The sequence below is a fragment of the Scyliorhinus torazame genome, chromosome 15 (genome assembly GCF_047496885.1).
Source record: "Scyliorhinus torazame isolate Kashiwa2021f chromosome 15, sScyTor2.1, whole genome shotgun sequence".
Lineage (NCBI taxonomy): Eukaryota > Metazoa > Chordata > Chondrichthyes > Carcharhiniformes > Scyliorhinidae > Scyliorhinus > Scyliorhinus torazame.
Genome location: NC_092721.1, coordinates 122,711,203 through 122,735,699, shown reverse-complemented (window position 1 = coordinate 122,735,699; position 24,497 = coordinate 122,711,203). Strand labels below are relative to the sequence as shown.

The window sequence follows — 24,497 nt, the reverse complement described above, 5'->3', positions numbered from 1 at the left end:
ACTAGAGACAATGAAATCACTTTAAAAGTAAAGAGAAGACTGTCAATGTTAGTCGTGACACACTAATGGCGCATTTGTAGAGTTGAGGTGAATCTCTGAAGAAAACTGTTGATTTATTTTGCATGCTTTTTGACAGAATTTTGGATGAGAGTGCAAAGTTCTTCTTGAAGCTTGATGCCAAGCGCAGATATTGGACTGCACATCATGCGGAGAAGTCCCAAGAGTTTACTACATTTCATAACTGATTCAGATGATACTGTTTTCAACGGCTACCTTTCAGGCTATCTATTAGCCAGGAACTCTTTCAAGCTCACATGGACTGCATTATATGTACTGTGCCAGGATGAATCTAAATTGCCAAAGACATTGCCATTGTGGGACGAATAAAGCAAGAACATGACCATAATATGCACTTATTGATGCAAGTGGCACATAATGAAGGATTGGTGTTCAACAGTTTGAAATGTGCTATCAATGTGCAGCACGCCAATTTATTTGGTACTAATTATTCCAATATGTCCTGATCCAAGTAAAAGAGAGGGTATTAAAGCCATGCTAACTCCTCAAGATCACAATGACCTTAATTTAGGTCTCTTAATTTCCCGTCCTCAGACATTCCCAATTTTGCTCAAAAATCGTCCTTGCTAATGGAATTATTGTGAAAGAATGTGCCTTTCCTGAGGCCTGACTTGGAAGCATTGAAATAGCCATTATCAGAAGCATCAATGTTGCAAGTTTACAATCCTAGGGAGACAACGTCCCTGGAGATGGATGCCTCATCGAAAGACCTGGGGGCATGTATATTCCAAAAAGACAAACCAATTGCATTTGCTTCAAAATCTCTGTCTGTAATGCAATCCAACTACTCCAACATCATGCAGGAAACATTAGCTTTAGAGTTTGGAATCATTCATTTTCATGTCTATCTATTTGGCAAAGGATTCATGGAAATGACTGATCACAAGCTACTGGAGATAATTTTGTGAAAACCATTGACCAGTGCACCACCAGAATTACAACATCTCTTGAGAACTATTCAAAGTTGTGCGATAAGGTACAATTCAGGTACTTGAGGGTAACATTCGATAACCTTAGAAGATTGCCTAACCCAATGGAAACAGAAGATATATCCTTGGATTTACAAATTGACGTCATTGATACCGGACCTGAAAATGTTCTCCAAATTGATCTGGTTGATTTTGTGCAAATACATGAAGATAGAAGATGAAATGGTGAAAGATTCTACACTACATAAACTGTGGAAAAACGTATTGCAAGATAGCATTATTCAATTCATAAGTCCATGATAATGGGAGTCTGTTTTGCCCTTACTAGGATGAGCTAGGCGTCTCTCAGGTGTTATGAACTTCACTGATGTTAAATACAAGGGTGTCACAAAACCCAGAAGCATAACGTGGACCACCAGCTTTTAATGGTGTCTGTTTTCAATTAAATATAATGTGAAAAAAGATATTCAAACCAGGGACGAATAGTCCAGAAATGTTATGATCAATTAATAATGAATATTTATTAACTTAAATGAAAAATGCAAGACAAGTAGGAGTATAATACACTACAACAGGACACTTAACTACACTGATGGCTCTACACTCAGTATTACATTAAGTTCCCCTTTTGTTCCCAACTACCTACACTCCCTGAACTCTGAGATGCCTCTAGTTCCCAAGCAACATCCAATATTATATAACCTTTTGTTATAAATCCAGCAGATAATTACCACGCACATGTTATCTGTCCACTTTTGGGAAAACTGTCTTCAGTTTCTGCGAAGGCACAATATTCTCCGTTCGAATTTTTGACTTTAACAGGCTGCCCTTTTAGTAATAAATTGTTTTCAGGCGAGACTGTTTTCTGCAGATGGGTGTGGCTGTGATGGTAGCTGCCTCTGCTGTATCTCTTTCTCCAGTTATTGTGCTATCAATATATCATTCTTTCTCTTTGATGTTATCTGTGGACGTGGTATTGCAGCATATAAGTGCCAATTCCCTTATTTCTCCACTTTGAAGTTAGCCCTTCTACCCCCCATTGTTTTCCCCTAGTCGCATAGGTAAACACTTGTCTCATTGGTATGCAAAGTTGGTATGAAATCCCCTCCAGACAACTGTCCTTACCAATTTCCATTTTTATTTTATTTTACCCCAATTTCATTTTTTTAATCTCACTGTTCCCGAATTCTTAACATCTTCCCTCTTTTTTCACATGAAATGTCATAAATAGAAAGACATTTTCATTTCTCAACAATTTCTCATCAGTTTCCCCCTTATTTATCATTTCATAGATTTTAAAAACATGCACTAACATAAAATATACCCCAAAGTATTTCCACTCAAAGTCCCAAATAGCCTCTTGCACATTTATGACAATGCATCAGCAATGATGTTTTCTCTCCCAACCACATGAATGATATTCAAATTAAATGGTTGTAGTACTCCACCTAAATAACCTGGTGTTCTGATTTTGAAATCCCTCCAGACATTTTAGGGATTATGGTCCATATATATGAATTACTGGCAGCATAAATTTAAAAATGTTGTAATGCCAATACCAAACTGAAAGCCTCTGTTTCAATTGTCGAATACATCTGTTGATAGGGATTTAATTTCCTTGAAAAATGCCCCACAGACTTATCAATTCCAAGTTCATCTTCCTGTAACAACGCAGCCCCCACACCAATATCACTAGATTCCACAGCCAGTTTATGCTGTTTGTCACAATTTGGTGCAGCTAATACCGGCGCTGTTATAAACACAGTTTTCAAATGTTGGAATACATTTTGGTGTCCAGTTAAATTTCTTGTTCTTCTTCAAGAACCATGGTAGTGGTGCAATCACACTGCCAATGTTTGGCACAAACTTATGATAAAATCCACTCATTCCCAGAAATCCTGAAATCTCTATTCTTTTTGTATATTCTGAAATGGCCTGTATTTTTGCATCTCATGGAACCATCTGATGATATCCCTCAATATGTCCTAAATATGAAATATTAGCTTTAGCAAATTTCCTTTTTACCACATTCATGAGTTGATTGGCTTCATTCAAGCATTCAAATGGTTCTTTTCGGTATTGCAGATGTTCTTCCCAACTTTGACTAAAAAACATTATATTGTCAATGTATACCACACAGTGACTCAGTGTGATGAATGTAGGAATTTCAGATATATTGGGCTGGATTCTCCGATTTGGAGACTATGTCCCCACGCCGGCGTGGGACCAGAACTAGCGCAAAACAGCCACCGATTCTCCATTTTGCTGGGGGCTAGCAGAAAGGCAGTGCCGAGCACCCTGCAGCAGCCATGCCATGCTTGATGGCGGATGCCACTCGCGGACCCGGCCTGCAAAATAGTCCCCTCCCTTCGGTCGGCTTGTGACCCCGGACCGCCCCACCACAGTGCCTCCCGCCCCGAATAATGTCCCCTCCTACCCGCGAAGTGGCCCTCCCTCGACTGTGGCGGCACTGGACTGAGTCTGCCACACTGAGTTCTTGACGAGTGAGACCATGAGAGACCCACGCCGTCGGGAACACGGCGGGTCAAGGGCAGAGTATCGGGGGGGCAGGCCTCAGGCAATGGCCTGAGGCCGTGGATACCTTGCATGTTTTTTAAAATCCTGATTTGAAAGATACCTCCGTTTTTTGGAGACAGAGGTGCAATTAAAGCGTCGTAAATGTTTGGGCCAACTTCTATTTATTTTAAGAGTTTTCCCTGGGGAGTATACATTGAGTACAGGGGCGGGATTCTCCGACCCCCCCCCCTGCAGGTTGGAGAATCGCCGGGGGACGGCGTAAATCCCGCCCGGCCACCCTGCGATATTCTGCGGCCCCCCCAAAATCCAGTCGATGTGAATCGCACCGCGCGCCTCGGAGAATGTCGAGGACCAGCGCGACGCAACAAGCCGCCCCAATTCTCCGGGCCGGATGGGCCGAGTGGTCACGCTGACGTAAATCAAACCACCGATTTAACGGCGTCAACCAGTCGTGTTGGTTGACGCCGGCCAGCGCGGAGGTAGGGATCGGCGTGGGGCGGCCGTTGGAGAAGTGACGGCATGGCCGCAGGTGATTGGGGGGGGGGGCGCAGGATCCGTTGGAGACAAGAAAGCCACTCGACCATATAAATTCATGAACTTTGGACTCATAAATATTATTTGATTTGTATAATCATCACTGTCATCATGACTTGTACATGTCATCATTTATCTACCTATTTTGTTCAATTTTCTTTAACCAAGTACAGAAAATATGTAACACGATAAAAGGGGGGATGTGGTGATATGCGTCACCATCTACATACAAGGGGTTAATGTAAATACACGGCAACTAAGTAAATACTAGAGGGAGCACCGGAGATGTCATGATATGCAAACATGCAGCTAATGAACACTTAGAATAGGACACAAACGATGAGCAGTCAATATACCCAGAGGTGGCATTACCACAAGGGGGCATTACACAACCCATATCAAAGGACAGGGCACACATGCTTTGTCTCTTTCCACAGACAGACATCTAGAGAGTACATCAGGGTTGATCAGAAGCATCACAGCACGTGGCTTAGAGCAGACTGGTTTAGTTAGACTGAGTTACTACAGTTAGATTAGCAGGAGAGACGAACTCATTTAAGAACTGTGCTAATAGTTCAATAAACATATTGAACACATTACAAAATCTGGACCTTCCTTTGTCAAAGCATACATCATGGAAGCAGCTTATGCTACGAGAAGAAACATAACACAACATGGGCGACGCCGGCCAGCACCTCGGCAATGGCGCCGTTGCCCTCAGCGATGGCCTGCAGAAACTGAGCCATTGCCTGCTGAGACTGGGCCATGGAGTTGAGCGCCTCTGCGATCTGCTGCTGGCTCTGGCTCATGGCTGCTTGTGAGAGGGCAGCCATGTCCTGGGCCACGGACGCCGCCTGCACGGAAAGCCCACACCTTGCATACTGTGACCCATATCTGACACCGTCGCACCCATTGCCTCCACCGCGGATGCTGCCTGTGCGGTGTCAGCCTGGGTGGCACGCATGACCACCACCACTATCTGCTCCTGCACGCGGGTGGACTCCTTCACCTTTGTCTGCAGCTGCTGCTAGCCGTGATCACCCCCTTTGATCGTCCCTTGGTCCGTGACTGCATCGGGTCTATGGGTGAGTGTGGTAACTCCAGGAACCCGGGACCCATCTGGGTGACAGATGGTTGCCTGCGCCGGAGTGCCCTCCGACCGCCCGGCCTCTCGGCTGCTCCTGCCTCCACTTGCTGTACCGAGACGGCTGTGTTGTGCGCACCAGTTAGTGTTACAAATGCCTCATCACCAAAGTGCCCAACCGAGGTGAGTGTCTCTGTGATGGTGGAGGGTGTAGGAGATAGCAGTGGCGTAATGGCGTGCTCCTCATCCAAACCGAAGTCCAGGGTCCCCTGGAGTGGTGATTCCTGTCCATCCGTCCCCTGTGTGTGGGTGTCATGTGCGCCAGTGTCCTGGGCGTCGGTGTCCTGTGTGCTAGGCTCCTGTGTGTTAGGGCCCTGTGTGTTGGTCTCCTCTGTGTCAGTGACCTGTGCGTCAGTGCCCTGTGCGTCAGTATCCTAGGTCGGCTGCGACGGGGGCCCTTTGCTGTGGCTGCCCTCCTCGTCGCTGGGTGTGGCCCGCCGGCGTCGCTGCACTGGCAGCAGATGTGGGCGGCGTCCGCCTGGTGCTCCGGGTCTGTCCCGGGCTCGTGGCCGCCCTGGAACGTCCTGGTGGCGCCGTATGCCTGATGGGCCGGGTCTGTCCCCCCTTCCCCCATATCCCCCCTCCCCCTATATCCCCCCTCCCCCATATCCCCCTTCCCCCCATATCCCCTTCCCCCATATCCCCCATATCCTCCCTTTATCCCCTTCCTCCATATCCCCCATCCCCCATATCCCCCTTCCCCCCATACCCCCCTTCCCCCATATCCCCCATATGGGTGGATATGGGGGAAGGGGGATATGGGGAAAGGGATATGGGGGAAGGGGGGATATGGGGGAAGGTGGATATGGGGGATGGGGGATATGGAGGAAGGGGATAAAGGGAGGATATGGGGGAAGGGGATATGGGGGAAGGGGGGATATGAGGGAAGAGGGATATGGGTGATTGGGGGATATGGGGATATGGGGAAGGGGATATGGGTGATATGGGGGAGGGCAGATATGGTGGAAGGGGGGATGTGGGGGAGGGGGTGTATGGGGGAAGGTGGGATATGGGGGAAGGGGGTGTATGGGGAAGTGGATATGGGGAAGGGGATATGGGAGAAGGGGGGATATGGGGGAAGGGAGGATATGGGGATATGGGGGAAGGGGGCATATGGGGGGATATGGGGTAAGGGGGGATATGGGGAAGGGGGGATATGGGGAAAGGGGGATATGGGGGAAGGGGGTGTTATGGGGAAGGGGTATATGGAGGAAGGGGGATATGGAGGAAGGGGTGATATGGGGGGATATGGGGGAAGGGGATATGGAGGAGGAGGGATATGGTGGAAGGGGGATTATGGGGGAAGGGGTGATATGGAGAGATATGGGGAAGGCAGGATATGGGGAAGGGGGATATTAATAAAGGGGGGATATGGGGGAAGGGGGATATGGGGAAGGGGGATATGAGGGAAGGGGGTTATGGGGAATATGGGGGAAGGGGGATATGGGGGAAGGGGTATATGGGGGAAGGGGGTTATGGGAGATATGGGGGAAGGGGGGATAGGGGGGAAGGGGGATATAGGGAAATGGGGATATGGGGAAGTGGGGATATGGGCGATATGGGGGAAGGGGGATATGGGGAAGGGGGATTTGGGGAAGGGGGGATATGGGGGAAGGAGGGATATGGGGAAGGGGGGATATGGGGGAAGGGGGGATATGGGGGAAGGGGGAAATGGGGTAGGGGATATGGGGACGGGGATATGGGGGAAGGCGGGATATGGGGGAAGGGGGATATGGGGGAAGGGTCGTTATGGGGGAAGGGGGGATAGGGAAGGGGAAAGGGGGGCAGGCTGTGGGGGGGTCTCACTTGGCGCTGTGTGGCGGGTGGCCATGTTGCCGTGTCTCCAGGTGGGGAATGTATTTTGTGCAGTGACGCCGTGCGGCGTCGCTGATGGCGTGCGCATCCGTGATGGGTGATGCCATCGCGAATGGCATCACGGCGCTACTAGCCCATTCCTGGCCGGAGGATTCACGACGTTTCGGGGGGCCCGACGCCGGAGTGATTTGCGACGCTTTTTGGCGCCCGGTTCGGGCCATCGCGCCGATTCACAGAGAATCCCGCCCATGATTAGTAAGATGATGCAGTTAATGGAAGGTGCCAGGGGCTGAAGCAGTCAGGTATTGAGGTTTTCAGAGTGAGTTTTTTGGCTGGAAGGGATGTTTCTGAAGAGTACAGCAAGAGATTCGGCATTATTCTGACAATGTGTCAGGACATTTTCTTTCAATCAGTCTCAAAAGACCTCTCACACAGTGGAGTATCCAAGACATCTCTTTGCAACAAGTATTCCTGAATCTGCTAACTGTATTAATAAGTGGTTGTGGCTTGAGATGATTTTGTTGCTTGAGTGGAAATAAAGATAGCAGTTAAGGGTTATCGTGTGACTGTATTGATGAGCATTATTTAAGGAATCATTGTAAGCTATTTTCTTGCATGATGTTAAAGGTATTTTAATACTGTGTGAGTAATAAAGTTTGTTTTAATATTCCATAGCCCTATTTTGTGAGAAATCACTTCTAGAGCAAGGTAACCTTTCCTCACAGTCTTACAAAATTAAAGTACAATATTGGGCTTTCTGTCCAGCATCCTATTACCTGTTGGGGTCTGGCCCGGGATCGTAATTTCCGTCCCTGAATATCTTTATTTGTAGCCTCTGATATGTTGTAGTGTGTTTTTCATCCCAAATGACATAGCCTTAAATTGATAAAGTCCATTTGGTGCCATGAAGGCTGAGATTTCCTTTCCCCTCTCGACAAAAGTACTTGTCAATATCCCTTCCGCAAGTCAATTTTTGTGACGAATGCGAACTGTCCAACTCTTTCAGTGTGATTCTCTATCTGTGATATAGAAAATAAATCCCTCTTGGTGACGCCATTCACTTTCCTGTAGTCCACACAAAATATTTGTGTTCCTTTTGGCTTCGGCACCATTATGTTAGGTGAACACCAACCACTAGAACTCAATTCAGTAATGTAATTTTGGAGCATATACTCAATTCCCTTCTGTACTTGTGATAACTTTTCTGGATTTAACCTATAATGAAGTTGCTTTATTGGACCTCTTTCCCCATCATCTACATCATACATCACTATCTCCGTTCCGCCTATTTTAATCCCAGAAATACATTTATACGATGCAGTAACTCTTTCAATTCACCTCGACTCTTATCTGGAAGATAACCTAACCAGTTGTTTAAATTTCCCAGTACTTATAATAATATAATGATCTTTATTGTTGCAAGTAGACTTACATTGCAATGAAGTTACTGTGAAAAGCCCCTGGTTGCCACAATCGGCGCCTGTTTGGGTAAATGGAGGGAGAATTCAGAATGTCCAAATTACCTAACAGCACATCTTTTGGGACTAGTGGGAGGAAACTGGGACATCCGGAGGAAACCCATGCAGACACTGACCCAGCCGGGAATCGAACCTGGGACCTTGGTGCTGTGAAGCCACAGTGCTAACCACTGTGTTACCGTGCTCCCTTGGCTGTAATGTTGGTTTCAGGAAATCTATTGATATGTCCACAGTAATTAACAAATATTGATTTCCATTTCACGTTTTCGAAAGTGGTCCAACGACAAGAACTCTTGCAAAAGGTTATTTGGAAGGTGGAATCGGGAATCAAAAGTGCTTTTTTTGCAACTTGTGGTTTCCCTGTTACTTGACATGTGTGACATGGGCAGCATGGTAGCACAGTGGTTAGCACAGTTGCTTCACAGCTCCAGCTCCCAGGTTCGATTCCCGGCTTGGGTCAATGTCTGTGCGGAGTCTGCACATTCTCCCCGTGTCTGCGTGGGTTTCCTCCGGGGAAGGTAGCTGCCTCTCACTGTATCCCTTTCTCTAATTATCGTGCTATGGATATGTCATTCTTTCCCTTTGATGGTACCCACCCTGTGGACCTGGCCTTTAGCATATAAGTGTCAATTCCCTTATCTTTCCACTTTTTTTTAAATTCAGAGTACCCAATTCAATTTTTCCAATTAAGGGGCAATTTAGCGTGGCCAATCCACCTATCCTGCACATCTTTGTGTTGTGGGGGTGAAACCCACGCAAACACGGGGAGAATGTGCAAACTGCACACAGACAGTGACCCAGAGATGGGATCGAACCTGGGACCCCGGCGCCGTGAGACTGCAGTGCTAACCACTGCACCACCGTGCGGCCCATCTTTCCACTTTGGAGTTACCTTTTCTACATCCCATTGTGTTCCCCTAGTCACAAAGGGAAGCGCTTGCTTTTTTCACAGGTATGCTAATTCGCATAAGAAAACCCCTTCAGAGTGCTGCCCTTATGAATTTCCCTTTTTATTTTATCCCAATTTGATTTTTTAATCTTAATTTTCCCCAATTTTTAACACAGAGAATCATTTTAAAGGCAGACAGGTTATACAAGAATCTTTGCAACCTGATATTTTTCAACAAATGTATCACTCACACATGGGCATAGATCAGTTAAGAAAACTCACAAGAGAGTCAGCCAATTGGCCAAGTATGAACAATGAGACTGAAGGTGCCGCCAAAATTTGTGAGGAATGTTAAGATCATATGCCAAGTCAACACATATCACCATTGATTCCACATGAAGATCCGACCCATCCTTTGTCCAAAATCACATCCGACCTCTTTCATGTCCCATGGCACTGACTTCACCGATGTCATCGACTACTTTGCAAGTGCTCCATTACTTGGCAATTATACAATATGTTAAGCACAACTGTCGTGCACATTCAAAATGTTTTTTCAGTTTATTTTGTGCGCTGAGAGAGATCATTACGGATAACTGTCGACAATTTCCTTTTTTAAAATTCACTTATGGGATGTGGGCATCGCTGGCTGGACCAATATTGATTGCCTATCCTTAGTTGCCCCTGAGAAGGTGGTGGTGGGCTGCCTTCTTGAACCGTTGCACTTCCTTTGGTGTAGTTGCACCCACAGTGCTGTTAGGGAGGACATTCCAAGATTTTAACCCAGTGACAGTGAAGGAAAGACAATGTATTTCCAAGTCAGGATGTTAAAAAGTGCAAGGGAAAATGACCAATCTGCATGATTAAAAATGAAGGTACAGAATTGCCAAGTTAACAATTGGGACAAGTTCACATACAGGATCCCACATAAGGTATGTGGCATCCAGCCAAGGTGACAGGGATTTGTTCAGAACCAAAGTCCTATGAAGCAATTGCACACAAAGGCACAATGGTGAGGTGTAACTGAGGACAAATCAGATCCATTCCAGCACTTCAACTGCAGTCCTATTGCATGTAGGACAAGATCCAAATGTATCCAGACATAACATCCAAGAATAACAATCCCACAGATCACTGCGAACAAATAAAGACAACTCCAGACAAGGTTTATAGATGAATCTGTTCTATTAACTTATTTAATGGTAACTAATACATGGGCACGTATTATAATCAGGTATGTATTTTTGGAAGGGAAGTTCTTTGAAAAGAAAGGGGCTTGTTGAAATATGCCTTTAAGGGATTGCAGCATGACATCACTGGAAAGGAAATGTGTTGTGTGCTTTTAGTTTCACTTTTGCTTCTAGCACAGCACACAAATTTAGCTCTGATGTTTATCAGGTTTTGTGCCTCTGTATAAATGTTCTCATGTGTCTAGTCTCAATAAATGAACCCAAAATATTTTTACACAATTGCTCATGAGTGATTGTTGCTTTTCATATCTGTATAGAACACAACAGTGCCCCTCCCTTTCACTGGAGAATGCAGTAGAGGCAGGCTGTTGATTGGGCTGCCATGTGGCTTGGATAACCTCAGCAACCGTCCTCTGATTTCTTGAGGGCTGGAAGGTTCTGACAAGCAGAGATGCTCCTCAATAGTTCCAGGATCCTCCCTTGCCGTTGTGCCTACTGAAGCTCATGTCACTGGTGGAGTTGAGGAGCCACTGTCCATATTTGGAACACTCTGAGAGGAGCCCCCAGAAGCAGCAGGCAGCCATTGTCCCTCCCTCGCGAGATACACCTGCACTTACCTGCTAACCTGAGAAGAAGAAGGAACTTGGAGACAGTCCAGCATTATAACCCTTCTCACCTAACCACTCTGATGACATTTAGGTCTGCTTGCATCTCCAGCATCCACAAACTGGTCTGCTGGATCTAGCTCACTATAAGAATTGCCAGTCTTTCACAATGGATGTGGCCACATGAATAGCGGAGAGGGAAATGGCTGTACTCATGCTCTTGTGAAGAGTTTCTGGACATTTTGTTATGTTAAAAGCGGTGCATAAATATAAGCTGTTATACAGTGGTTAGCACCACACCCTCACAGCCCCAGGGACCCGGGTTCAATTTCAGCCTTGGTTGACTGTGTGGAGTTTGCCTGCTCTCCCCATGTCTGCATTGATTTCCTCTAGGCACACCTGTTTCCTCTCAAAGTCCAATGATGTGCAGGTTAGGGTGCTTTGGCTATGATAAATTACCCCTTAGTGTCCAAGGATGTGCAGGTTAGGTGGATTGGCTATGATAAATTACCCCTTAGTGTCCAAGGATGTGCAGGTTAGGTGAATTGGCCATGATAAATGCACGGGGTTACAAAGATAGGGCAGGGGAGTGAACCTAGGTAGCGTGCTCTTTCGGGGGGTCAATGCAGATTCGAAGGGCTGAACGACCGCCTTCTGTACTATAGGTATTCTATGGAGTTGAATTGTTGTACAGTTGGGAAGGTTCCAGACAGGGAAAGCCTTAGTCAGGGAAAACTTCAGCTATGTTCCAGATTTGCACTTCCATCCTCAGAATGGTCATGCCAGGGGCACCACCCCTATGCTGGTGTCAGTGTCGCCCACTTCTGGACTAGGTAGCCACACCTCAGCTCTGCTCGTAAAATTCCATCCAACATAAAATCAAAGTGTAACTATCCGACTAACAACAACCAGTACACCAGGAATTCCACATGCATTCCATCTACTGAATGTACAACAAGGCTTTAGAGGCTGTGAAGTTTTATCTTCACTAGTTTTAGCATAAGGGTAGAAATGAGTTGAAAGTAGTGGTTTTGGCTCAGCGCTTCTCCGAGACTTCTCTCCCCATCAAAAATTGATTCCAATCTTAGCAAAAATGTAGGAAAAAAACATTTCATGCTGGATGATGCCTTAAACAGAAACTTGTAGAATCGGGGGATTTTCAGCAAGCGTATATTGAAGTCCAATGGCATTAGTTCAATGAATACTGAGAGTCCAAGTTTAAGCATAGCATGGCTACAGTGGCATAGCCAAGTTTCACTTAGTGCAAGAGAAGAAGTAGGTGTCCTTGGAGTGCAGAATAAATTGGAGATTCATGACTTGCACCAGAAATTACCCAAAGCAGTGATTTAACATAAGAGGATCAGTTATTAATACAAGAAGCAGTCATTTGGACATAACAGAGGAACTGTAGCTAACAAGCACAGGCTCTGTAGGTGGGTTACTTGGTCCATAAAAACCCGTAGGGGCAGTGAATTACTGGCACATCATTGCCTGTTTGCACAAAAGGTTACAATGGTTCTTAACTTTTATGCCACAGGGAACTTCCAGATTCCACTGTGTACATTACAGTCAGTTGGCCATGTTCCATTAACATGTCTCCTATGAAGAATATCTTCAACAATGCAATAGACAAACTAGGGCTCTCACTGAGTAGCTATCTAGCTACTAAAGCAAAGCTACAGATGCACTGGGGCTAGAATTTCCTTTCAGTGTATTGGGACTGGGAAGTCAAATGAGGTGACCTCATTCTAGTTTCTGTTTTAACTTTCAGAGGCCCACAGTTCCCTCCCCCAGCTGACTCTAAATTCCAAAAGATTGCACATCATTCTTTAATTGGGCATAACAACCATATATATTTCACTTGTGTTGATGAGTGTCAAAAATCAACAGTATATGGAACTGGGATCTTGGTAGCTCCAACAATGTAGTATTCTCTCAATGTTCCATTGTAGCCTCAGCCTAGATCTTTGTAATATCATCCCCAGAGTGGGACTTGAACCCACAACTTTCAGATCCAGAGGTGAGAGTGCTGTCAGCTGAACCATAGCCACCAGGGTTGGAGAATTATTTTGTTGGCTCTTTTCTTCAGAATATAAAGAAAATGTTCATGTTAATGGAAAAGCACACAGGCCTGGGGTTTTGCCATGGTGAAAAACATGGAGTCCGTGCCGGGGTGGAGGTTGGGGGGGGGGTCCGTGCTGGGGTGGAGGTTGGGGAGGGGGTCCGTGCCGGGGTGGAGGTTGGGGGGGGGTCCGTGCTGGGGTGGAGGTTGGGGAAGGGGTCCGTGCCGGGGTGGAGGTTGGGGGGGGGGGTCCGTGCTGTGGTGGAGGTTGGGGAGGGGGTCCGTGCCGGGGTGGAGGTTGTGGGGGGGGGGGTCCGTGCTGGGGTGGAGGTTGGGGGGGGGTCCGTGCTGGGGTGGAGGTTGGGGAGGGGGTCCGTGCCGGGGTGGAGGTTGGGGGGGGGGTCCGTGCTGTGGTGGAGGTTGGGGAGGGGGTCCGTGCCAGGGTGGAGGTTGTGGGGGGGGGGGGGGTCCGTGCTGGGGTGGAGGTTGGGGAGGGGGTCCGTGCCGGGGTGGAGGTTGGGGGTTGGGGGGGGTCCATGCCGGGGTGGAGGTTGGGGGTTGGGGGGGTCCGTGCTGGGGTGGAGGTTGGGGAGGGGTCTGTGCCGGGGTGGAGGTTGGGGGGGGGGGGTCCGTGTCGGGGTGGAGGTTGGGGGTTGGGGGGGTCCGTGCTGGGGTGGAGGTTGGGGAGGGGGTCCGTGCCGGGGTGGAGGTTGGGGGGGGGGTCCGTGCCGGGGTGGAGGTTGGGGGTTGGGGGGGGGTCTGTGCTGGGGTGGAGGTTGGGGAGGGGGTCCGTGCCGGGGTGGAGGTTGGGGGGGGGTCCGTGCTGGGGTGGAGGTTGGGGAGGGGGTCCGTGCCGGGGTGGAGGTTGGAGGGGGGGTCCGTGCTGGGGTGGAGGTTGGAGTGGGGGTCCGTGCCGGGGTGGAGGTTGGGGGGGGGGGTCCGTGCCGGGGTGGAGGTTGGGGGTGATCCGTGCTGGGGTGGAGGTTGGGGGTTGGGGGGGGTCCGTGCCGGGGTGGAGGTTGGGGGTTGGGGGGGGTCCGTGCTGGGGTGGAGGTTGGGGGTTGGGGGGGGTCCGTGCCGGGGTGGAGGTTGGGGGTTGGGGGGGGTCCGTGCTGGGGTGGAGGTTGGGGAGGGGGTCCGTGCTTGGGTGGAGGTTGGGGGGGGGGTCCGTGCTGGGGTGGAGGTTGGGGGGGGGGGTCCGTGCTGGGGTGGAGGTTGGGAAGGGGGTCCGTGCCGGGGTGGAGGTTGGGGGTTGGGGGGGGTCCGTGCTGGGGTGGAGGTTGGGGAGGGGGTCCGTGCCGAGGAGGGTGATGGGAGGGCAAATGAGTTGGTCCACCTGGCCAGGTGCCAGCCTCCAACAGTTGGACCCATGCGGTCCATGCCACCTGGCTGGGGGGAGGAGGGGATATGGGCAATGATGACATGTCGTCGTTCCCCTCCCCCCCACCAGGCCGTCATGTTTTCAGACCATCCAGCGATGTTGGCCGCCATGGTGGCAGCCGCTCATGTCTATGTTGCCCTGGATGAGGAGGAGGAGGAGGAGCGTGCCAGAGAGGCGGCGCAGGCTGCCGCAGAGGGGCAGGCGGCAGCCGCCCAGGCTGGAGGGACACCTGACCGACAGGACGAGGAGGGGGAGGAGAACGTCGCGGCCCCACGGCAACGGATGAGCCGGGAAACCGTGGCACACATCTGCCACCTGCTGGCACACCTGTCACCGCGTGGCACTGGCGGGGGACACCCTCTCCCCGTGTCCGTCAAGGTTACGGTGGCCCTGAACTTTTATGCAACGGGGTCATTCCAGGCACCGAGTGGGGACCTGTCCGGCATATCGCAGACATCGGTGCACCGATGCATCCGGGCAGTGACAGATGCCCTTTATGCCATGGCGCACCGTTACATCCGCTTCCCCGTGGACCGGGCCAGCCAAGATGCCCGGGCCGTGGGCTTCTCTGCCGTGGCCGGGTTCCCCATGGTCCAGGGCGCGATCGATGGGATGCACGTCGCCGTGCGGCCACCTGCAGATAACAGGGCCGTGTTCACTAATAGGAAGGGGACCTATTCGATGAACGTACAGGTGGTCTGTGACCACCGCATGATGATCCTGCACGTCTGTGCCCGTCACCCAGGCAGTGTACACGACTCATTCGTGTTGTCGCGGTCATCCATCCCCGGCATGTACGAGGGACGCCATCCCCGGCTGAGGGGCTGGTTGCTGGGCGACAGGGGCTATCCATTGCGATCGTGGCTGATGACGCCTATACGGAGGCCACGCAATGAGGCGGAGAACCGCTACAATGATGCCCATGTAGCGACAAGGGGAGTGATCGAGAGGTGCTTTGGCGTGCTGAAGATGCGTTTCAAGTGCCTGGACCTCTCTGGGGGCGCCCTCCAGTATCGGTCAGATAGGGTCGGCCGCATCATTGTGGTGTGCTGCGTCCTGCACAACATAGCCCAGCAGAGGGGCGATGTGCCGCAGGCAGAGGAGGGCGGAGTGGAGGAGCAGCAGGAAGAGGCACAGTCCTCCCAGATGAGGGGGATGGGGGCAATGGTCAGGGCAGACGGGGTAGACACAGGCGGGTGGCTGTCCACCGTTACCGGCTGGCCCAGCGGGCACGGGACAGACTGATAGACGCCCGCTTCACTGACTAGATGGGCGTGGGAATCGGGTAGTATGGCCACAGACCGCACACCATGGCAACAGCCGACCACCCACACCCCCCACCCATCCACCCACCCAGCACCCTCACCCCCCTCCCCAACCCCACCCACCCCACCCACATGCACACCACCCCCCCCCCATTGCCGATCCACCGGCGGCACAACGGGCCGGGCTCACACAGTTGCGGGTGGACGCGTGTCTATCGCAGGCCATGGAGGATGATGACAACCCGCCCTGCGATGAGCTCCTGGCTCTACATCGTTGGACTATGTCTGACCCATGGCCGCAGTACCACCATCCACCCGGACCATCCCTGCATGCGGCTGTGACACTGCAGCGCACGGTCCCGTCCTCTGCCCGGGGGATGTTGATGGCGGCCCAGGGGGAAGGGGGCAGACTCACCTGGGGCTGAGGTAAGACCACCCCTCACACACACACTTGCGCTCAACGTACATGACACGCCCGCACACTTTGGACAGAGCACAAAGGCAGCTTCGGTAGGTGTAACATTGACTTTAATAACCAAAGGAGTTCATGCACGTGCCCTAGCCCCTAAAACTCATCTGTGCCCTGCACCCGTGCCAACTTACTCAGTGTATAATTGTTTGGCCCTACGGGCCCTTTGACTACGTCTACGTGGTTCCCCAGACGGTACAGCAGAACTGGAGGTGGACTCCTGTGATTCCTGCCCTCTGACACTGGATCCCTTTGGCGGCCGTTTCCTGGGGCGTCCTGGCCTAGATGGGCCAGGCTGCGGCCCGGGCGACTGGGATGGCGAGCTGCCAGCCTGTCCTGCCCGTTGCTCACCCGATGCACCTGGGACGGAAGGGGGGAGTCCGAGGTGTCGCGGTGTACCGGGACCTCCCCTACAGAGGGAGCCGGGACGGACCACACCACCTCCTCCTCCCTCGGGGTGCCCGATGGCCCCCAGGCCTCTACATGGGTGGGGGATGCGAACGGACTGGCCATCCGACGCCCCCCCGACATCTGGCGCTGCCAGTCCTGGAGGCCCGTGCTGGTATCGACAGGGGTCTGCAGGTTTGCAGCCATGGAGCCCAGGGTCTTGGCAAACCCTGTCTGTGACAGTGCGACGCTGGCTCGCACATGGCCACTGGCGCCGATGCCCTCAGCGATGGCCTGCTGAGACTGGGCCATGGCCTGCAGAGACTGGGCCATGGCCTGCTGAGACTGGGCCATGGCCTGCTGAGACTGGGCCATGGCCTGCTGAGATGGGCCATGGCCTGCAGAGACTGGGCTATGGCGTTGAGCGCCTCTGCCATCTGGCGCACGCACTGGCTCATGGCCTCCTGTGAGAGGGCAGCCATTTCCTGGGCCACAGACGCCGCCTGCACGGAAGGCCCCAGGCCTCGCAATCCGTTCCCCATGTCTGACACCGTCGCAACCATTGCCTCCACCGCGGACGCCACCCGTGCGGTGTCAGCCTGGATGGCACGCATGACCGGGACCACTCCCAGTTCCTGGACGCGGGTGGACTCCTCCACCTGCGACCGCAGCCGCCGCAAGCCGCCCGTCACCCTCTTCACTCGTCTCCGGGTCGGTGGTTGCATCGGATCTATGTGTGGGCGTGGTAACTGCAGGAACCCGGGATCCATCTGGGCGGCAGATGTTCGCTTGGCCTGGGCTGCCCTCTGACCGCCCGGTCCCTCTGCTGCTCCTACCTCTACCTGCTGTACCGGGACGGCTGTGTTGTGCGCACCAGTGAGTGTACCAGACGCCTCATCACTAAAGTGCCCAACCGTGGTGAGTGTTTCTGCGATGGTGGAGGGTGTTGGTGACAGCAGTGGCGTTGTGTCATGCTCTTCGTCCCACTCTGAGTCCATGGCACTTTGGGGTGGGGGTTCGTCTCCACCCATCCACTCTGAGTCACTGTCCGGTATTTCGTCTTCCCGGGTAGGGGTGTCCTGGGTAGTGCTGTCCCGGGTAGTGGTGTCCTGGGTAGTGGTGTCCTGGGTAGTGGTGTCCTGGGTAGTGGTGTCCTGGGTAGTGGTGTCCTGGCTCGGATGTGACGGGGGCCTGTGGCTGCCCCCCTCATCCCTGGGTGGTCGCTCCCGCACGTGACGGGGGTGTCGTCTCCCTGTTGCTCCAGGTCTCTCCGTCTCCCGTGGTGTGCGAGGGGCATCCTGCGGGCGTCGCATGCTGGAGGGTCCGGGTCTCTCTGTCTCCCTTGGCCTCCGAGGGGCATCCTGCGGGCGTCGCATGCTGGAGGGTCCGGGTCTCTCCGTCTCCCGTGGTCTCCGAGGCGCATCCTGCGGGCGTCGCATGCTGGAGGGTCCGGGTCTCTTCGTCTCCCGTGGTCTCCGAGGGGCATCCTGCGGGCGTCGCATGCTGGAGGGTGCGGGTCTCTCCGTCTCCTGTGGTCTCCGAGGGGCATCCTGCGGGCGGTGTGCATCTGCGGGGATGGGTGCCTGGACGTTTGGTCCTGCGATACACAATGAAGCATGCATGGTTAGACATCAGGCAGTGATCAGATGATACGGGGAGGGGGATATAGGGGAGGGGGGATATGGGGACGGGCTGTCGGTGGCTCACTTGCTGGTGGGCCCCCGACCTCTGCATCAGCAACCTCCCGGTCCTCATGTCCGCCAGCCAGTTCCAGGGCCCTTTCCTCGTGTACGGTCAGTGGCCTCTCATCAGCGGGCCCTCCTCCAGTCCTCACATGCTCCCTATTGTTGTGTGCGCGCTTCTCCTGTGGGGGGGGGGGGGGGGTGGCAGGGGTAAAAGGCATGAGTGTTAGGCAGGTATATGAATGCACGCCATCGATTGCGCGTGCATTGCAGAGGTTAAGGTTAGGGCTGGATTCACTTGGGGATATGGGGGATATGGGGGAGGGGGGATATGGGAGAGGGGGGATATGGGGGAGGGGGGGATATGGGGAGGGGGGGATATGGGGGATATGGGGGAGGGGGGATATGGGGGAGGGGGGATATGGGGAGGGGGGATATGGGGAGGGGGGATATGGGGGGGGAATATGGGGGAGGGGGGATATGGGGGAGGGGGGATATGGGGGATGTGGGGGAGGGGGGATATGGGGGAGGGGGGATATGGGGGAGGGGGGAAATGGGTGATATGGGGAGGGGGGATATGGGGGAGGGGGGATATGGGGGATATGGGGGAGGGGGGATATGGGGGAGGGGGGATATGGGGGATATGGGGGAGGGGGGATATGGGGGATATGGGGGAGGGGGGATATGGGGGAGGCTCACCCTGCCTGCTCTGACGAGGTCGTTCACCTTCTTGTGGCACTGGGTGCCTGTCCGTGCTGTCAGGGCCACAGCGGTGACGGCCTCTGCCACTTCCCTACACAGACGCCGGCTGAGGCGTGGGGCAACTCTGCGGCCGTGCCCGGGATACAGGGCGTCCCTCCTCTGCTCCACCGCGTCCAGGAGCGCCTCCACATCGCGTGACTCGAACCTCGGGGCTGAGCGACGGCCAGCCATCCAGTCGGGTGTTGCGGTCGGGTGTTCCAGTCGGGTGGGGGGGAGCTGCGCGGCCTTATGAGCCGTCACGCCGTGCAGCGTGTATGACGCTGCACGGCGTGAACCACTGCGCAAGCGCGGATCCCGTTACGTCGCTGCTAGCCCATTTCGGGCCGGAGACTATCGTCCCATTTTTATGACGTGACGCAAGTGGGATTTGCGCCGTTTTTTGCGCCGATCGGCGGACTTTCCGCCGATAACGGAGAATTTCGCCCCATAAGTGCAATATTTATTTTTCTATCCATTCATAGAATCTGGGTGTCACTGTTAAGGCCAACATGTATTGTCCATTCCCTAATTGTTCTTCTGAAAATGTGGTTAGCTTCCTTCTTGGGTCACCGCAGCCCTTGTGATGAAGGTACTCCCCACAGTGCAGCGAGGAAGGGAATTCCAGGATTTTGACCTATTGATGATGAAGGAATAGCACTGTGTTTCCAACTTAGGATTTTAAGACCATAAGACCATAAGACATAGGAGCGGAAGTAAGGCCATTCGGCCCATCGAGTCCACTCCACCATTCAATCATGGCTGATTTCAACTCCATTTACCCGCTCTCTCTCCATAGCCCTTAATTCCTCGAGGAATTAAGTTATATTTTGTATAACTTGGAAGGGATATTGTAGGTGATGGTGTTCCCATGTGCCTACTGTCCTTGCCCTTTTAAGTGGTAAGAGTCATGAGTGTTGCTGATGTGCATCTTGCAGATAGCACACATTGCAACCATGGTGCACTGATTGGGGAGTGAATGAGTGTTTAAGGTGGTGGAACGGGTGTCAGTCAGATAGGCTGCTTTGTCTTGAATATTGTTGAGCTTCTTGAGTGTTGTTGAGTTGGCACTTATTCGGAGAACTGGAGATTATTTCATCACACTTCTGACTTGCAGCTTGTAGTTGGTAGGAAGGCTTTGGGAAGCAAGGAGGTGAGTTGTCCACAGCAGAACACCTGATCTTGTAACCACAGTATTTATGTGACTGGTCCAGTAAAGTTTTCACTTTGTGGTGATCCCCAGAATGTTGATGATGGAGACATGACAATGGTAATGCCATTGAATGTGAAGAGATGATATTTTATCTCTCATTGGTGATGGTCATTGCCTGGCACTTGAGTGACACATGTTGCTTACCATTTAGCACCTAATTGTTGCCTGGGTCTTGCTGTGTGCAGACACGAACTGTTACATTACTCGACGAGCTGAAAATTAACTGAGCACTGTGCAATAAACAGTGAACTCAGGGAAAGTCATTGATGAAGCCGCTGAAGCTGTTTCAGTCTTGGACACGACCTTGAGGAACTGCTGCAGTGATGTTCCGGGGCTGAGGTGATTGGCTTCCAATAACCACAACCATTTTCCTTTGTAATAGTTATGCAGTAGTTGGAGAGCTTTCCCTAAATCCCATTGACTTCGATTTTACTAGGATAATGCCACAATCGATCAAATGATGGTTAAGGTCCAGGGCAGTCACTTTCACCTCTTGTCTGGAATTTAGTTATTTGCTCCAAGGTAAAGACAAGGGGCGGGATTTACTGGCTGTTCACACCTGTGGGAAATTGTGGTCCCACACCGGCGCGCGCGCGCGGGTTTCCCGGCGACAAGAACTGCGGTCAACGGGACATCCCGTTGATGATGGCAGGACCGGTAGATCTTGCTGGCTGGCCGTCTCCCCCGCTGAAAAACACACAGCAGAGTGGTCAGTAAATTCCGCACTCCAAGTAATCCATTGTTCGTTATTTCATTCCATTCTTGACTGAATGTGGAAGGATTGCAGGGCTTTGATCTGATCTGCTGGTTGTGCGATCACTTAGCTCTATCCACAGCAAGTGATTTCCACCAATTAGCATACATGCAGTCTTGCATAATACGTTCACTAGGTTGGCACCTCATTTTTAACTATGCTTGTTGCTGCTACAGGCATGGTTTTCCACACTTCTCATTAAACCAGGATTGGTCTCTGGTTTGATTGCAATGTTAGGGTGAGGGATATACCAGGCCATGAAATTACAGATTTTGGTGGAATACTGTCTTGCTGCAGATAATAGGTCACAGAACCACATGGATGCTCAATTTTGAGCTACTAAATCTGTTCTGAATCTATCCCATTTAGCAGGTTGGTGGTGCCACACAACGCGATGGAGAGTGTCCTCAATGTGGTCTCATGCTTAGTACAATCATGAAGATATTGGATATCATAGTCTGTAAAATCATACTTTATAAAAGTGGACACAAACTCTGTTAAGATGGAGCTGTAACTAACGTATGACTATGGACATTTAAGCTGTAGACAGTATTCAATTCTGTGGCAACATTTAGTTGAACGTGGACCTGAATAAGAGTACGTTACAGCCACTGGTGAAGTTGAAAGATCTCATTGTGTAAGGATGAACTAGCCTTTGAGGAAAATGAAATCTTCAGACATTTGGCCTCAAGGGTGCCATATTGAACAAAGGAAACTATTTGAGCTCAAGTTGTGACAAAGATAAGAGTGAAATGAGCCTTGTCAACTGCTATTGTATCATGGTGGTCTGGACCTATCGATGTTAACCCTGCATCATGTCATTGAAATTAACTGTCAGGGACTGCACTAGAATACAATCTGAACAAAGAAATGTATGTGTGAGAAACATGTGAAGCATCTGAAACAGCTGGACATTGTAGCAGAAAGTCTTCTAAAGCAACCTAAATACTGCACTTGTTGCAGATCGTAAATCTATCTGAAGCCCAACCTCCTGGCTACTCAACTACAAGAGGCGTTGCAGTTTCATGAGAATCCTTTGTTTCTAAAAGACCTTCACTCCAACTAAAGGATCAACTCAACTTCAAGAAGATAACAGGCTTGCATCGATATAAAGACTGAATTATAAATATCATTTTTATACTTGCTACTTTAACTTCATCTGTATCTCATCTTCATGTGTGTGATAAGTGGGAGTAAGACGAATGATTGAGATGTTGCATTCAATCCTCTGGGGCTAGTGTGTGAAAATAAATAACCTTCATCATTTAAAAAAATCATCAGCTCCTACTGCTGGAATTTATTTTAAATGAACAAACTTTACACTGAGCATAGGACACACCTGACACACAAACATCCTGATTATGGACTGGCAGGGACTACACAAGTCCTACCCGTAACAGCGGAGATGAGACTTTATCTCCACAAAGACTGTTTGATGATCAATCTTACCAATGTTGCCATGGACAGATGCATCAATGAAAGTTAAATTGATGAAGACTAGATCATGGCACTTTTTTCACTCATGATGATTCTATCACTGTATGCCTATGTGGCATCTATGTTCTTCTGGGCTCGGCCTGTAGTAGTGCTACTGAGCCATGCTTGGTAATGGACATTGAAGATCCCATCCATAGTACATTTTATGACCTTGCTACCCCCACTGGTACTTCCACATGGTGTTCAACATAGAGGAGTATTAATTCTTCACCTGAGTGACTGCATTAAGCTGACGTAATCAGCAATAGGTTTCCTTGCTCATGTTTGACCTTATGCTATGAGACTTCATTGGGTTTGGAGTCAATGTTGAGGAAGTGTTGCGAGGACCAGTCACTCCAGACTGTATATTGCTGTGCTGCCTCTTCTGGTGGGTCTTTCCAGTTGTGGGATCAGGCCATATCCAGAGATGGCGATGGAGGTGTCGGTGACATTAGCTGTAAAGTATGTATCAGGCTGTTGCTTGACTAGTCTGTGGGATAGCTCACCCAATTTTATCACAAAGCCCCAGATGTTAGTGAGGAGAACTTGGCAGGGCTGACTCGGTATGTTTTTGTTGTGTCTGAATTTAATGGATAAAGTATTATCAAATTAAGGAGTAAAATTCATGCTCTGACACTGGAATTTAAATCGCCACAATTATGCTACAAATCATACCTGCAGGCCTACCAGTCAAATATGAGGGCGGCATTATCCATTTGCTGGAACTTGCCCCTGTCTCAGCTCATCTGCTGCTGAAATCTTCATTTATTTTTTCTTACCTCTGGACTTGACTATTCCAATGCATTCCTGGCTATGACTACTTTACTCTCCAAAACCTTAAGGTCATCAAAACCTCTGCTGCTCACTGACGTGCATTGGTTCCCAGCTAAGCAATAACTTGATTAAAAAAATTATTTTTCTTGTTCTCAAAACCCTCTGTGGCCTCACTCCTTCCTATCACTTTATGCTCCTAAAGCCCATCTGAGATATCTGCACTCCTCTAATTCTGGCCTCTTTTGCATCCTCGATTTTAATTGCTCCGCATTGGTAGCAGTACCTTCACTTGCCTCGGCTCCAAGTTCTGGAATACCCTCCTTACACCTTTTCATCTCCTCACCTTACTTTCCTCCTTGAAGACATATGTGTCTTGTTGTCAAACTTTGTTTGATAATGTTCCTGTGAAGCACCTTGGGATATTTTATTATGTTAGAAGTGCTCTCTGAATATAGTACGAAGTCTTACAACACCAGGTTAAAGTCCAACAGGTTTGTTTCGATGTCACTAGCTTTCGGAGCGCTGCTCCTTCCTCAGGTGAACCTGAGGATTCACCTGAGGAAGGAGCAGCGCTCCGAAAGCTAGTGACATCGAAACAAACCTGTTGGACTTTAACCTGGTGTTGTAAGACTTCGTACTGTGCTCACCCCAGTCCAACGCCGGCATCTCCACATCATATATAAATATAGGTTTTATGGTTGTTGACTCTCGGAAAGGAGTCTTTGGAGGAAGGCGGACAAGAAAATCAGGAGCAAAGCACTAGCTTGACTGCAACGCGTTCCTGCCTCCTCACCTGGAGGTGGACTTGCAGTGGTGATGCCAATCTGCCCGGTAGCAGTGAGAATGCATTTAAGCTATTTAAGGAGGCAATTGCACCAACTTTACCACAGCAATATAATCTTGAGAGCATTGTGTGGGCCTACTGCTCTTCAGCAATCTGGTAAATCGGAGGAGGTGCTGCACAGCAGGAGGTCAAAATGCAATGGATTTGAAGAGTTTTAAATATGCACCTGCAAAAAACTGTCTTCCCGAGTCAGAGTCTTGCCATTGCACCAGAATCTCCTAGGGACAGATGTTTTTCATTGTTACGACACCC

The 24,497-nt window shown here is 50.6% G+C and overlaps 1 long non-coding RNA gene across 5 annotated transcripts in view; it reads left to right on the top strand.

The window, feature by feature from the left end:
- LOC140391783 (uncharacterized) overlaps window positions 1–24,497 on the top strand; it is a 170,359-nt gene that overhangs the window by 78,166 nt on the left and 67,696 nt on the right. For 3 of the 5 annotated variants that reach the window (XR_011935179.1, XR_011935183.1, XR_011935181.1), the window contains one exon: window positions 137–4,683. The exons of the other annotated variants lie outside the window; for them this stretch is intronic. This is a non-coding gene — a long non-coding RNA (uncharacterized lncRNA). Of the gene's footprint in view, window positions 1–136; window positions 4,684–24,497 lie in introns of those variants that run through there. 5 annotated transcript variants of the gene reach the window in all.